General features: G+C 36.9%; 1 protein-coding gene and 1 long non-coding RNA gene across 6 annotated transcripts in view; both read left to right on the forward strand.

Moving 5' to 3' along the window:
* Positions 1–2,303: 2,303 nt before the first annotated feature.
* Positions 2,304–9,904, forward strand: LOC136344521 (uncharacterized). The gene is made up of 3 exons (XR_010732975.1): positions 2,304–2,381; positions 8,479–8,565; positions 8,719–9,904. It is a non-coding gene; the product is annotated as an uncharacterized lncRNA (long non-coding RNA).
* Positions 9,905–9,964: 60 nt separating this feature from the next.
* The window catches only part of DIP2 (disco-interacting protein 2), a 130,739-nt gene continuing 124,884 nt past the window's right edge, over positions 9,965–15,819 (forward strand). For 4 of the 5 annotated variants that reach the window (XM_066292050.1, XM_066292051.1, XM_066292053.1 and 1 more), the window contains exons 1-2: positions 9,965–10,126; positions 13,981–14,085. The gene's annotated coding sequence lies outside the window, so the exon portion shown is untranslated. The remainder of the gene's footprint in view (positions 10,127–13,980; positions 14,086–15,819) is intronic. The other variant, XM_066292055.1, reaches the window with a different exon arrangement.

The following is a 15,819-nucleotide window of genomic DNA, read 5'->3' on the forward strand; positions in this document are numbered from 1 at the left end:
GAAAAAGTAGTCTTAATAGACCCTCGTGTAGTCCAAAAGTAAAACTTTTTAAAAGCCTCGTATTTCGGCCACAATATTCCGTGCCGCATAGCGTGAATGACCCTCTATAGTATTTCCATACTTTTGTCTAATAAAAAAATTGTTTTTAACAAATTTTTTAAAAACAATATTCCTTAGCTAAATATTGTATGGTTAATTTGGGAACATACCTTTACCTTGTCAACGAACTTTGAGGACGAAAACAAGAATGGTCACCAAGAAATTGTAGTTTCAAAAAATATTCCATACTTTTTTCCACAACTGCAGCTCGCTTCACCGAACGATTGGTACTTGGTATTGCGTTAGCTACTTACAGACTTCAGGATCGTTTTGCACAAGTTTTCTAATATAAATTCTAGGAGACTTAATTAACCTTCAACGGCATATTTGATGTAGGTGTAAGAAAGAAATTGTCGTAGGTTATTGACAAAAGAGGCAACTGCCAATAGCTAAACAAAATAAGCTCATTTATTATATGGGTAATAGACAACGTTCTAAAAAGGTCAATGTTGCAATAACCAAAACAACATAAATCAAGCGAATCAAAGGATTTGTAATAAATTTAAACATACAGTCACCCACAAAAGTATTGGTACACCACATTACCACCTCTAAAAGTCTTGAATATTTTTGTGCAAGAGCAACAATTTATAATTTTAACTAAATGTATGTGTTCCAGTATGTGTACGTATTAATAATATTATGCAAATAATTTTCAAAACTTAAGCTGTTTATAGAAAAACAAGATTAATTTATTCTAATTAAAAATAAATTCCACAGAAGTCATGATGCAGATAATACAAGAACTATGTTTACAAAGAATAAAGTCAATGAATACCGGACGGGGTACCCCACTTGATACAGGGCTTCCAACAAACGGTTTGGCATTTACTGACCTAACCTTTTTGTAACGTCGCTTCATAGTTTTTCCAATCTTCTAAGTCGATCCTTTTTAAGTCATCTTTAATACGTATCAAGTTTTTCCGAATCTATTTTTCCAAATGATCCCATACATACTCTGTGGGATTAAGGTCGGGACTTTGGGGAGGTGTTTCTAATAACTGTGGTGTGTTATATGTCAACCACTGGCGTACTACATGAGATTCACGTTGTGGGTCATTATCATCCTGAAAGTAATAGTTGCGTGCCATCTCCAATTTTTCTGCACTTTCCTTTAAGATATTAAAATACACTTGATGATTCATGATTTCATCAATTATTATTAAATTTCCTACACCAGATGCCGTCATGCAACCCCAGACCATTATTCCGCCCCCTCCATGTTTGATGGTTGGAATTACATTTATCGGATTTAGCGCTTCTCCTGTTTTTGTTTTTCACACTTTTCTTCGTCTGTCTGGTCCAAAAGTATTGAATTTACTCTCTTCCGACCAAATAACGTTTTCCCAAAATTCGAGTTTCACCGCCTGGTGTTGTTTGGAAAGATCAAGACGCTCCTTTCTATTCACCTGACTTCCATAGGGTTTCTTTCTTGCACTATAGCCTTTATTCCTCCTCTATGGAGTGTTTTTCGAATGGTTGCCCCGTGACGAGTATTTCCAAAGTACTTCGTAACTTCTGAAGCCAACATCGAAGTACTTTTTTTTTTTTTTTAATTTCATTTAAAATGTATCTCGTTTTCCTTTCCGATAACAAGTTTGGACGTCCAGTTCGTGGTTTATTCTGAATTCTGTTTTCGAGCTCGAAACGATTAATAACTTTTGGAACCGTAGAGCGACTCCTGAAATATCATTGTGAGACTTTCCTTCTTTATTTAAATTAATAATTATTTTTCGTTCGCCCACGCTTCACTCGGTTTTGGCCATGTTTAAATAAAGCAAGATATAAATAGGTGCACCTGTCCAGAAACTAGTGCATTTTTTATATAGTCATAGAATTGTGATAAACAAATCGAAAACCAGTGCATTTTTGATTTTTGCATCCATTAAAATTGAAAACGTGTGTCCTGAGCCGAAACTTTTGTGGATGTAAATTATTGTTAGAAAACAAAATTAAATATTTTATTTGGTAAGTTCAATTTTTGTATGAAAATCGTTATTATTACTAGCGGCACGTATAACAAAGTACACAGTTCCATGTAACAAAATAAAATGTTCTTTTTGTATAAAGAAGATATTGCCACTTTTTAATCAAATAATATGCTGTGCCAAGACTTTTGTGAGTGACTGTAGCTGTGACATTGAGTTGGATCACCTATACCATATGGGGCTAATTGTGTCAAAAACAACCATTTTTGTCAAAGCGTAGCGGGCTAAATTTCATGCAAATAAAGTCGTATTGTTTTACGAGCCTATCCAGTCAATGCTATCTGGTAGTTAATGGTAAGTCGGCCGTTAATTTGCATACTTAAAACGGCTGCAGGAGTAAGCTCGTTTCCTTTTGACATAATGAAATCGCAACCTTCTAAAACTGTTGTTTGCACATCGAAGTGAATATTCATAAATAAACGCACGAATTTCAATTATGTTATGGGCGGATGTAGTTTACTTTGTGTCCTTATAAAGGCCAATCAATTAATAAATTCAATTGGGAAGGCAAAGCGGGGTTTAATTACCTGAAAAATATATCACACGAGTGAAGTTATGGATGAAAGAAGAGTTGCAATTATAAGTACGGAGTTGTCTGGAACAAACTTCGATTCGAATATTATTTCAGCTTCTTGGAATCGGGTACTCTTGGTGGACGGAAATCTGGATGGAAAAAGTGTCGGCCGAATTTTCGTTAGTAGGTGACCAGTAATTGTTTAGCATCGGTTTCGGTAATTGGGCATTTAATTATCTGATGAGTAATGAGATATAATTCGCATCGATATTTCAAATAGTATTATATTGGTCCAGTTGACTCCTATTTGCTGTAGATTGATGTATAAAAAATTAAACAAAAGGTCGTGCATTGTATTCCAAACATCATGTGTTCGATACCCCGTCAATAAATTACGAGTTATTAATTTTTAAACCAGTTTTGTTCCACCACGATACGATTCATTTTTCCGGACTTTACCGTAAATTTTCCCATCTTTTTTTAAAATTGTAGTAATGGGTCCATAGTTAAATTGGGATAAATCGATTAATTTAGGAGAGCATCACGGCGTTCAGTGGATTAATTGGGAAATAATCCTGGTTGCTCGGTTTCCAAAATATACAGTAACGGACAAAATTAGAGCAATTTTTGAAATATTTTTCTAAATTTAAGTTCTCTAAAAAATAATGAAATATTTTATCATAAATATTCAGCTTAAGGTAGTTAGTGTAAAATATATTTGCTATAAATAGCTTAAATTGTTATTGGGAATAAAAAAAATAAAAAAATAGTTTTGATCTAAAATTCTTTGCGACAAAATAAGAGCAACCAACGTTTAAATATTTCATATTTCTGTCTTTCCTGTGGTCTTTTAAACAACTAATATCTACGATTATGCCTCGTGGTGTTCACTATTCAGTTGATCTAAAACAAAAACTTATTAGTGCGCATAAGAGTGGGAAATCGCAAAAACTTGTATTGGAAGTTTTTGGCATAAAAAAAGATGTTTTATCAAAAACTATCAGGAGATCCACTGACCGTGGTGACGTAACGAATTTAAAACGAGGTGGTCGGAAAAGAAAAACGACAGAGAAGTTAGACAGGCGTCTTATAAGGCTAAGTAAAAAAAATCCTGAAAAGTCAGCTCGTCAGATTATTGCACAAGCAGGAGAAGTTAGTGTTTCTTCCAGAACAGTTCAACGTCGATTGACAGAACGTGGTTTAAAAGGAAGGAAACCTGCCAAAAAACCACATATTTCACTAAAAAATAGTGAGGCCAGGATGTTGTTCGCCACCTACCATCGAGATTGGACTCCTCAACAGTGGAAGAAAGTATTATTTTCCGACGACTCCAAGTTTTGCATCTATGGAAGTGATGGAGCTGAATGGGTACGTCGCCCAAATGGCCAAAGACTTGATCCAAAGTACGTAAAAACTACCATTAAACACGGAGGAGGAAATGTTATGGTTTGGGGTTGTTTCTCTGCTTACGGAACCGGTCCACTTTATACGATTAAGGACAAAATGGATATATTTAAGTATCATTATACAGGGTGAGTCGGGAGGACCGTCCCAAACTTCAGGAGCGTATTGTACATGAAAAATAAATGTAAAAAAAATCAAATGTTGTTATCCGATTTTCGTTTGTTTACAAGTTATAGCGTAAATAAAATTAAAACATAAAATTTAAAAAATTTATAAATTTCGTAAGAAATTCCATATATTAACGTTTGGATATCATAGTAAATGTTCAAAAATATTGCCATTAACTTCTAAACATTTTCGGCTTCGTCTATGAAGAGCATTCGTTGCGCTCCTGATCGTTTCATGTATTTCTTTAATAGCAGCTGCAGCATTTCTAATGCGTTGAATTAGTGCATCTTGAGTGTCCACTTTTACTCTGTACACTTCAGTTTTAAACCAACCCCACAAACAATAGTCTGGTGGTGTGAGGTCTGGAGACCTTGGAGGCCAACTAATAGAGCCACCACGAGCAATCCAACGTCCAGGAAACGTTTCGTCTAAATGTTGCTTAACCTGTCTGTACGTTTATGGTAAATAGAATCCTAGTTAAAAAAAAATATTTACGCTATAACTTGTAAACAAACGAAAATCGGATAACAACATTTGAGTTTTTTTACATTTATTTTTCATGTACAACACGCTTCTGAAGTTTGACACGATCCTCCCGACTCACCCTGTATACTAGAGAATGTTATGTATCCATATGCCGAATGGGAAATGCCCTTTAAGTTTGTCTACCAGCACGACAACGATCCTAAGCATACTGCGAAAATAGTAAAAGCTTGGTTCGTGGAGAAGAAAGTCGAGGCAATGAAATGGCCAGCCCAATCTCCGGACTTAAATCCCATTGAGAACCTTTGGGAGATCATAGATAACAAAATCCGAGGAAGAAATATTACCAATCAAGATAATTTATTTGAAGAAATAGAGAACGCCTGGACGTCTATTGATCCTGGCATCATTTCAAATTTAATTTCTTCAATGCCAAAAAGGTGCGAGCTAGTTCTTCAAAACAAGGGGTATTGGACTGAATATTAATGGTAATACACAAAAAATTGCTCTAAATATAATATTCATTCAAATAATTTTTAAGTTGCTTTAATTTTGTCGCTCCAATTGAGGTGGTAAAAGGTCTTCTTTTTCCCTCTCCTCTAAAATGTGCTTTTTAAACATTGAGCCTCAGGTGTAAATTATAATAGGTTGCAAACATATTACTGATAATAACAAATCTTATTTTTAAAGAAACAATGTCAATTTAAAATTAAATTTCTAAAGTTGCTCTAATTTCGTCCGATACTGTATGTGATTTCCGGTCCAAATAGGAAAACCTGAAATTTCGGACGTTCTATGTCTCAAACTTGGTGTTTGCCCAGGTTATTTCACATCTTATGTTGTTGGTCATTCTCGATAAAAAATTGTTTTCGAATACTACACTTAACCTTTTACAGTTTTTTGGTTTCATTTGTGAGGGTATCAAATTTCTCCATTCTCAACTTCCACTTTGGAGGAAGATATAAACTAAAACCGAATTACACTATCCTTTCTATCTTCTCAAGTTCTCATAGTTCTACACAATTTATTCAAGTGTCGGATATACTGCATAAAACAAGCTCGACTCCATATCTCCGTTTCTCGTTTCCTCCGTAGCAAATAGGTTCAGTTATAATGGGATGTTCCTTATTATGGGCGTGTGTGGCACATGTTGAATAACAGACAGGTTCCAATAATTGCAAAATCGTTGACTTAACGAGTTTGCAATTTTAGTTCGCGGAACTAATTTGACTAGACTGCCTGCGAATATATTGCACTCAAGACTGAAATATGTGTGTTTAGTGAACTTCATGATTTGTTTAAACAAAGGCAGCTCTAACAGGCATTAAGTAATAACAACACTTCATGATTATCATCGTCATTGAAGTTTTCGACAGACGACGAGATTCCGGGGAAAAATGTAACTTCTTTAGTCACAGCGGTTGATTTTCTATTTTAACCACATCTTTTTCACTTGAGCGAATTTGTGCGGTCCCAGAAGTGCTTTTTGATGTAATGAATCAAGCAGTTTCGGTCTTTGGAATATAAGACGTTGGTGAGATAACTAAGGGCATTTCCCTATTAATTTGTGGTATCTGCAATTTCCCACCCACTTGACAGTACGCTGTTTTTATCAGTTTTTACGGTCTGGGTACCATGACCCGGTTATTTTCTATGTCGTCGCTGTTATCCGTAATAACGCGGGTACGCCTCGGGCTGTTGCAATTGTCGCTTTTGCGAAACCCCATTAAATCATTATGGTACCGTTTAAGCAAATAATTTAAAGAATCAGTGTGGGCTCGAGCATTAAATAAATCATTTGTCTTGGGCCAATGATAGAGCTGTTTTACGTGGTTCATTGATAATTTACAGCTGCCCGGTAATAACATACCATTCCGATTAGTTACAGTTATTTGCCCCGGCAATGGTACTGACATATTTCAGCTTTTTGCACTGACAAAACCAACTCCTATCTTGAGCGTAAAAGGAGCTTTGCATTTTGTACCAATTACCCCGCATATGGCTCGTGTGTGTATCCCAATAAGAAAAGAAAGAGCTTATTGGCCAATATACAATCGCTATTCGGGTAATGGCGGCTGTGCCTTCTAAAATGGTACCGCCATCATCAATATTAAAGACAATCGCCAATACCAGTATGCAGTATCATCCTGAGGAAGAAGGTAATAAGTCTCGTAATGATTTTGTATGCGTGATGGTATTGGTCGAACGCCAAACGAGTCGTTCCACGAGTGGTTTTATGATTTTTGACAAAACCGGAACTGATACCGATCCTAGAGAGCCACATTTTTCCCTACGGATTCTACTGACTTCTCTCCCCACTCATAACCACATATGTTGAAAACTTAAATACTGTTAGCCGTAAGAGGTACAATCCACTCAGCAACCAAGCAACATCTAGACTTCCACGGAAAGGAAAGTTAGTTCTGTACTGTGTTACGAATGTACAAAATTTTCAAACCGAGGGATTCCTAGCCCAGAATTCATTTGTGCACTTTGTCACTCCAAAAGCTACATCATGACCCTTTGTTCTTTAATAAAAATATTATTAACTGAGAGCGACATTTCCAAGGAGGGGTACATTTAATTAGAGAAACAGCCATTTTTACGACACAGAAAATCCTCATCGAAGGAGCGAACAGCACTTTCCACATGGGGCGTCGCTTAGTAGGTTATGTGAGACTTCGGGAGGTATGATTTTGAGATGAGTCGAGCACTCTGAGATTTATTCCCAATTTATAGAATTAAAAAATATTTTGAGACTCCCTAGAATGAAAACTAGCTCGTTTTGTATAAGGCAAGTTTAGCCGAATCATTCTATTCTTTTATCCGCTGGCACGCTATAATCATTTACACCAATGTTTTTGGGGCACTCTGTATAATGAGCGTTTTATTACAAGCCGAACCAGGACATTTTTGTTAAGTTCCACCCAAGACGTCCTTACAGGATTCCAACAAAAGGCTGTAGAGACATCTCAGGAATAATTTTCACCTTGTTGGACTCGCACGGAAGCATCTTGGGATTAGTTGTCCCCCTAGACAGTCAAGCAAACCCACCTAAACCCCCTGCCCAAAAAGAAAAACTATGATGTAGGTTCGGTTCATTGTGTTGTTGACGTTTTGTGGTGGTGCCAAAAGAACCTCATTAACCGAAATTCAATATACTGGCCGTTGTCGTTCCAGTTATCGTCACTCCTGCAGCCTTTTAATCTTCCTGTCAATGACACTTGTTGCACCGACCATCGAGCAAGACGAAGAGAGAGAGAAGGAACCCGTGGGCACCCAGATCAGTTATTTAATTAAATTATGGCCGATGTGGCTGCACAGATGCCGGACCGTCCGGTCTTTGACTCTGCGGCCGCAGCCCAAGGCATTTGGCTTATTGGCCAAGGAACTGGGATTGTTCGGATGTTGGTTCACTTTTCGTACTCGATCTTGGTTCCACCGGTAAATGCCTGCATTAGGAATGGGGCATTGGGAAGTGGTGCTGCACTTCGCGATAAAATGCCAAGCAATCCATACCTAAAACTTACCTAGGTTAAAGCGATTGAGAGGGAGTATGTTTTTCATCGTTCAAGTGTAGTTGTTACTAAACAGACCTGAACCGACCTTAGATGGAAAACTCATTCAGAACTCATGCTCATCGTACGGAGAACAGTTTTCTCTTCAGAAACTCGGTTTGGGCAATTGGCCAATTCGTAACCCGTACTGTTCTTCAAGAGCCATTTTCTCCTGAAATAGACATTTAAATCCGACGTGCTCTGCACTTTAGAATAAGCACACTAAGCAATCAACACCCCTAAAGCTTAACTTTTTTTTTTTCAGGTAAGATATGCTGAAATTCTGTCAGGCAGTTTAAAGTCTCAGTAAGGGATGAATACGTCTTAAACAAATCTCAACTAGAAACAGAAGGTAAGTACCTGCCCTCAATATTACTATTAAAACTAGAAAAATCGTTGTGATAATAAAAACTGAAACCGTAAGCGTACATTATTGAAACACATTTTTTCCCCACACTTTTCCTCCGCATAACAACTCCATTATTAATGCTATGCTTTGTAATAGGGCAGTTCGAGCTAATCACAGCTAGTTCTTAGCAGAAAAAACGAGATGAAAGATCAAGATGTCCGACATGCACGGATCGCTAATTATTGTTGCCTCAGTTAAGTCGATTAAAAAGTGGCCTCGCTGTGATGATTAGGAAATTAACGGAACCCGATCCTGATACTTCGGTATAATATTCATGAGATTCGGAGAATTCTTATCCTAAGGAAACATTATCTAACACTTGCTTGAGAAGTTACTTTAACGTGGTTAAGCAAGGTCAATAAATCTGCACATTGTCACTGGGTTACAGATTAGAAGTTTGATGGCTATTAGTTTTGGTTAGTTCAGGTTAGTGGAATACCATAGAAGAGTCGATGTTGGCCGTTCATCGGGTCGCACCGATGCGACATTTGCTTTTATCAGTAACATAATTTCTGAAACTGAACGGGCCGTATTTGAACAATTCTAAAATTCACAATCCAGGACGTTATTAACCCGTCACCACACAACGGTAAATATTGAAATAATTATAAAATTTCTAAAAAACAAATCCCAAATTATTTAAATCTTTTTATACATTTTAATTATTTTTGGAAATTTTCAGTAACCTGATCTTATTAGTTTTTATCGAAATCCCAAATTACGACAAAAATTTGAAGTTTTTTTCCTTCCCAATGGAAACCGTCAGGTTTTTCAATAGGCAATTAGAGCAGTGTTGTAACCTGAACCAATTGCTACCATCAATACCCCAGTAAATATCCGTTAATTCATGTAAGTAGTACTGTGAAGCTAAGATATTGCAAAATTAAACAAATTCATTTCCTTAATCGGTTGTTACGGATCCCCAAACTCTTACATAAACCCGTAGATTAATTTGCTTCGCCGCGGACCTGTATAGATCGCCACGATAACCCGTCTATGGCGTACGGTGCAGGTACCACCCAATCCGATCGGCCTTTCTTGCACTCTACAGGGTCCCCCTTTAAGTATTCGCACTCACTCAGTAGTCAGAAGAACGCGTGTTTAAAACAAATAATTTTGGTACCGATGCGACACCAAAGGTGATTTTTAAACAGAGGCGCTTCTGGCAAGCATTAAGGGCAGTTTGCTCTTTAATTGAGCTAAAAGACCCTGAACTATGTGGTTGTACCCTGTACTGCGATACCACAGCATCACTCTCTCCCATCGAAGAAGAAGATCCCCGCCCGAACCCCCCTCCCCCCCCCGATCAGCATGCGAAGCAGTACCAATGGCAAAGACAGCTAAACCGAGCTAGTCGTACCTCAGTTAACCGGTGAGCACTGCCGAGGTTCCGCGACTTTACTTAAGTTAAGCCGTGTTTGTTGTGATTGAAGTTTGGTGGTTCTTTTTTGTGATAAGTGCGGATATCGCCTGGATACCCTGGATTAATGGGTGATCTCTAGTGGTTAGTGCAGATTATCTGCCATATAGTGCAGTTGCATTCAGTGCCAACGCCGGCCAATTTGCCTGAAATGTTTCTAAATAGTCCAAAATTTTTCCTGTTTGTCCGTCTAGAAAATCGCCCCATTGAAATGCAAAATAGATAGTCAGAATTAATATTTTTTTTCCGGCAGCATTAGCATGTTTGTTTAGACTTCTGTCAGTCGCATCATAAACAAGATGGAGCACTGTTTAAATTTTCGTTGTATCATTCGCACTGTTGGTTGTTATGTAAGGCCGCTCCACCTTAAATCTTGTTCAAAAGTCTAATCAGTTTTACAGCACTACAGGGCGCTTCACGTGTTTTAAATATTGAGATAAGAGTGTCGCAAGTGGCTTTTAGGGTGGATAAATCAACATCCTGCCAGCGTGAACTCTGAAAATTTCAAAAGAAAATTGGGCGCTTTAACTGGCCTCAATCGACAGTTTTTTTCCTGGCGAATGTGCTCGTCATGTTCTTTCATTTACTTCGTTTTCGTCGTTTTCTCTAGTTTTTGTCACATTTTTTTCTGTTTCACGGGAGCACATCTTTGTCGTAATTCCTAGTTCGTTGGAAGCCTATTGACCTTCTATGATGTCGAAATGTTGTTTATGATTGTTGCTGGTCCTCGGAATTTCATAGGTCTACTGATGCTAAAAAGAATAAAAACATGTTTTAAGCATCTCGTTTGGAATAAGAAAGTTTGGCATATAGAGAAAAAAGCCTATATTTCGTAACGTATCCATTGTCATTGGATCGAGCATTACGTTTAGTGTCCCTGTAGGAAATTTGATAATGTTTCCGAAAGCCGTTTATCAAATATTGAACATTCCCATACTTTCAAACCACGTTACATATATATGTTCTAAGGGCAGTAATAGATTGCGTATCATTATGATCGTCTTAATTACGAATTGCTGCGCCACAGGGGCTTTGCATGTTGCAGCTCCAACTGTAAACACGCATCAATGTTAGTTTATGAGCCAATAATAATAAAATTGTTAAAAAATGTTATTAGAAATTTATTATTATGAGTTTGCAGCTATTATAGGTTGTAGTTCTTCCATGAATTTGTTGCTTGTTGATGTAGCATTGGGGATAAATTTATAAGGTGCTTATTAATTATTGAAAAATGGACGTTCTTTTTTTACGAATGGATCGTTAATATCGAGTAATCCTAAAGCAGGGATTATTAGTATCGCTAATCCAAAGTAACAAGCACGATTTGTTTGCATGTGTTGCTATCGACAAAAATAAAGTTTACGGCAATGAATTAACGACACCAAGCCAAGATAGTCCAGATCCAAATTTTCTTAAGGCAAAAATGATAGGGATAAAGGGAAAGCCGCTGTGGTTGCAAGTTATATGAAGGTGATTGTAACGATTTCAAGGTTTTGTCCAGTTCGCTTTCTGAGTTAGATTTATCCGATAATAATGCTCGTAATAATCGTTATGGTCTAGGGAAATTCGGTCTGCTTCTTCTGCAATTGAGCACGTTGCAAATCAGCGGTAATATATTAGTTTGAATTTAGAAAATAATGGTTGCAATTTTGAAAATTGTTGTTAGTCCAGATTTGCTTCGCATTATGCAGGTTCACTTGGGCATCCGCCTCCAGGTTTAGTTTACGATATTATTGGTATATTATTGAGAAACAGGCTGTCACGGACGGCTCTTATTGGATAAGTTGTTGGTTTTGCAGTAATTTTAAAGTCGATGGATGCGTTTCGAGACATTGGTTAAAGATTTTTCATGTGTAACTTTTTGTAAATCTGCATTAATGGTTTACGAAATGGCACTGGTGAAAAATTGCGTACGTCCAAAAAATTTTTTTTCGCGGTTCGAAGCTCCACCTGCACGTCCGCCTTCGTGTTTATGATAATTACCTCAGCCTTGAGGAAAAGGCCATTATATGAGTACCTCTTCTTACATAAATGAATTCGAAATAATACGATCGTCACAGTCTTGGGAAATTTGATTGGAGTTGCTTGTTGCCCTGCAGGTTGCAATTCCATTTTGTTCGGTTTGTGAGCGAACGATAATGGTTATAATCTTGAAAAATAACCCCCGTCGATTTTTTCCAATTCACAAGTTTTAAATTGCAAAAATGAAAAAGAAATTAATTGCAGCTTCGTCTGCGCGTTACCCTCAGCGATCAGTCATTACTGGGACATTTGTTACAATCTTGAGAAATACACCAACAGATCTTCGTAGAGCAATTAATAGGGAGTGTATTGTTGCAATTATATTTACTCAACTTTGCATTGCTAGTTATTGATTTTTTTAACTTTTTATAAATTTACTTTATCTCGATTTTCTCTAATTTTTTCACGTTGTAATTACCGAAAACTTCCACAATTCGAGATGGATTTAGGTGGTCAGAAAGAAATATGGATGATAAGGTCGAGAGATTCCATTAAGAAAATCAATCGAAATTTTTGGCACCACACATTTTTAATCCCTGGAAAGTGAAAAACGAATCTTAAGGGAAATTTCTTCGTTCAGGTTGCAAATCCAATAGAAAATTTTCACAATCTTAAGGTTAGCAGCAGCCGTTCGGCTTATGAATAGTTAATAATTATTACAATCTTGAGACTTGAGTATCTTGAGAAATCTTAATCATGACTTCAAAGCAAATTTGGATTGCAGTGTTCAGATTGACGTCGTTATAATTATTTCGTATGTATGCAAAGTATTATTTCGTAACATGCAAGTTTTATGTATAGTTAATGACCCAATAATGAAGTTCTTATTCGCTCAAATGAGCAGCTGTTGTTGGTCTCATCGAAGTTTAGTTTGTTCAGTATCACGGGTAAACACGTTATTATAGAATATTCGACAGCCATAACCGCGAACTCATCCATTAGTCGCATGGCAGCAATAATGGCGAAATTTCTGTTTATACAATCAAGATTTAGTTTTTGGTCGGGTGACTTCTGCACGACCACTGTGGTCAACGCTTGTTTCAAATTTTAAACAAGTACTTTGCTGTGTCCGGATTAAATCAATTTCGCATTAAATCGGTTCCTTAAAGAGGCGTGAAGTATCAAATCGAATATACAATTGAGTTGAATCGATGACGTGCTCGGATATTTTTTCGCCGAGAAATTTTCTCAGATGGTTATTTTGTGAATAAACTCGTTATTGACTTAAAGTTTGCTGTAATCCTATATCTCTAAAAAAAAATCGAACTTCGTTCTATTGAGAGAAAATTAACAAGTAACGGTCCAGTTCTATAGCTGGAGTTACTAAACCTGAAAGACGCGGTACCACCGTCTGTCGTGGAGCAGATTTTGCGATTGTCCTTTTTTAATTTCAATGTGAGCTTTACAGTTAGGCACTGCCCGGGTATTCACCAAGTCAGGCAACTGTCTTTAATATTCATGTCTTCAGTTTATTTAATTTCGTTTTCGCTCGAGTTATTTAATGTTGATTACCGGCCGATTTAATTTAGTAGCGTCACTGACCAGGCAATTTGGTCTGGGAAACTATAATTGGAAAGTTATGGCTAATAGGACAAATTTCACTGGACTGACGGCTATCGATGAATTATTTATTGATGGAAGGCGTTTGTTTATGATCTACTCCGAATATGTTGCTCAACGCTAGCTATGTCATCAATAACAGTTTATTGTTATGTGTATTAGTACGCGTAAAAAAAAACCTAATTGTTATTCACAGTTTCATGGAATATGGGAGCATCAAGGGCGTTTTGAGCACGAGTTTACGCATTTTTTGCAACTGCATGCATAATGTATGGTTATCAATAATGGAGTGGTAAACAACCACAATGCAAACTAACACTGTCACGATAATTAAATTAATATATTGTGTTTAATAGTGGGAATTGGCTCGAGTGGACACAATAATTTTTGGATTTTTCAACTGCAAGAAGAATGGGAAATTTCAAAGTGGCAATGTAAAAGTGCTTCAAACGTTGTTTATGGTAAGTCGCAACCAGCCATTGCAAAGCAAGGTTGTGCTGTCGCAACATGACCTTTGGCTTTTTTTCAGAAATTAGATTAAACACAGGCATAATTTAAAATCTAATCTAGTCACACTTGCTAGAAGCAAATAAAAAACCGCATTATAAACGCCATTTCTTGCTTGATTACCGGCACAACCTTGGCTACCCTCGCACTAATCCCTATAGGCGAAGACAACGAGGTTTAATTTGGTTGGATGGGATTACAAGGGCCCCTTTATGGAAATTTTTGGAAGGACATCCATAAATTTGGACCGGGTCGGCATACCTACAGTAAAGGCCTTGTTTGTTGAGACTTGTTGATTTTGGTCTTTACGATTTTGCAACGTCTTCGTTGTGATTTAAATTCAGGCTGTATTTCTTGCGCCCAAATTCATAAATGGACAGCAATAGCGCCTTTGGTTCCCTCGGTTTTTTCTGTAATCCCTTTCGCACGTGTCGTGAAGATATACTAAAAAGTCGCTCTAAAAAGCAAATAAGTGTATTTCTGAGGGTAACGAAGCCCATTTAATAAATAGAAAAGACATATTTGCTGTGTATGCTTTCATGCATACAAAAATTATGGTCTATTACTCTTTCTGTTAGTTGGAACGTCTTTATAATCCAATTTTTATCGAAACACTTTCCAATTGGTCTGTGGTTTGCTTTTTTGCTTTTGATAAATTACGCGTGAAATGGAAGTCTAATTTGAATTGGCAATTCAAATGTAAGCGAAGGAAGAGAAATTCTTTGATATTTCTCAGAATAACTTACCAAATCCTTATTACCATATACCAGATCGTTTATGGTTGGTGAATTATAACGTGCACCATTAAGCAGAGGAAGTGTTAATACAGAATGCAGGTAGTAAAGAGTTATTTAGTGGTCAAAACGAGACATTTATGGAAACATCATCCGATGCCAATCTGATTCATTTCCCTGATTTTGTTTGTAATTTGGTACCGTGAGAGTTTACGTTTGCTCACGCCTTCAATGGACAGTTTCTTCCTGCCACATGTCTCTCCATTTTTTTAATTTATTCTGTCTTCCTTATTTATTTCCACATTTTGAGCTGTCAATCAAGCAGTGATGTAAGGAATGCTTTAATTAAATTTTACGGTCTCAGCACATTAGGAATTTGTTTAATGTTCAATGACAAACTTAATTTATTGTTTTTCATAAAATCCCTTCGTTAACACGGCAACATCTTAATACGCCCCAAAATTACCACATTTATAATATGTGGAAAGCAGGGGTGTACTCGGGCGAAATTCAAAGACACAACTTTTTAAATCACGTATATCCTTTATTTCAAAAGGGATGCATTAACATTATAAATAACCGAATCTGTACTGAGGCAGGATTCAATGACAATTTCCAAATTCAGTGTTTTACGTGATTTTCAAAAAGCATTATTTTCGAAAGAAAACATTTTATTTCCAGAGTTAGTACGTTGGGTGCTTTAAACAGTTCAAAATGGTAGAATTTACTGCATATACAACATAGATGGCACAGTGGTCTACTATATAAATTAAACAAACTTCAAACACCAAAATACGTACTGCATATTTCCAAAAAAACCTACCTAAAAACAGCTAATTAGATAGGCGCATTAAAGACATCTCTTCTTGCCCTGACGAAGGGCTCCTTCGGTGATGGCCGGTCTCATCCTTCTTTTATAACGTATCCTGTCAAGAAGTACAGGATGTCTACTAA

This window comes from Euwallacea fornicatus, chromosome 17 (assembly GCF_040115645.1).
Source record: "Euwallacea fornicatus isolate EFF26 chromosome 17, ASM4011564v1, whole genome shotgun sequence".
Lineage (NCBI taxonomy): Eukaryota > Metazoa > Arthropoda > Insecta > Coleoptera > Curculionidae > Euwallacea > Euwallacea fornicatus.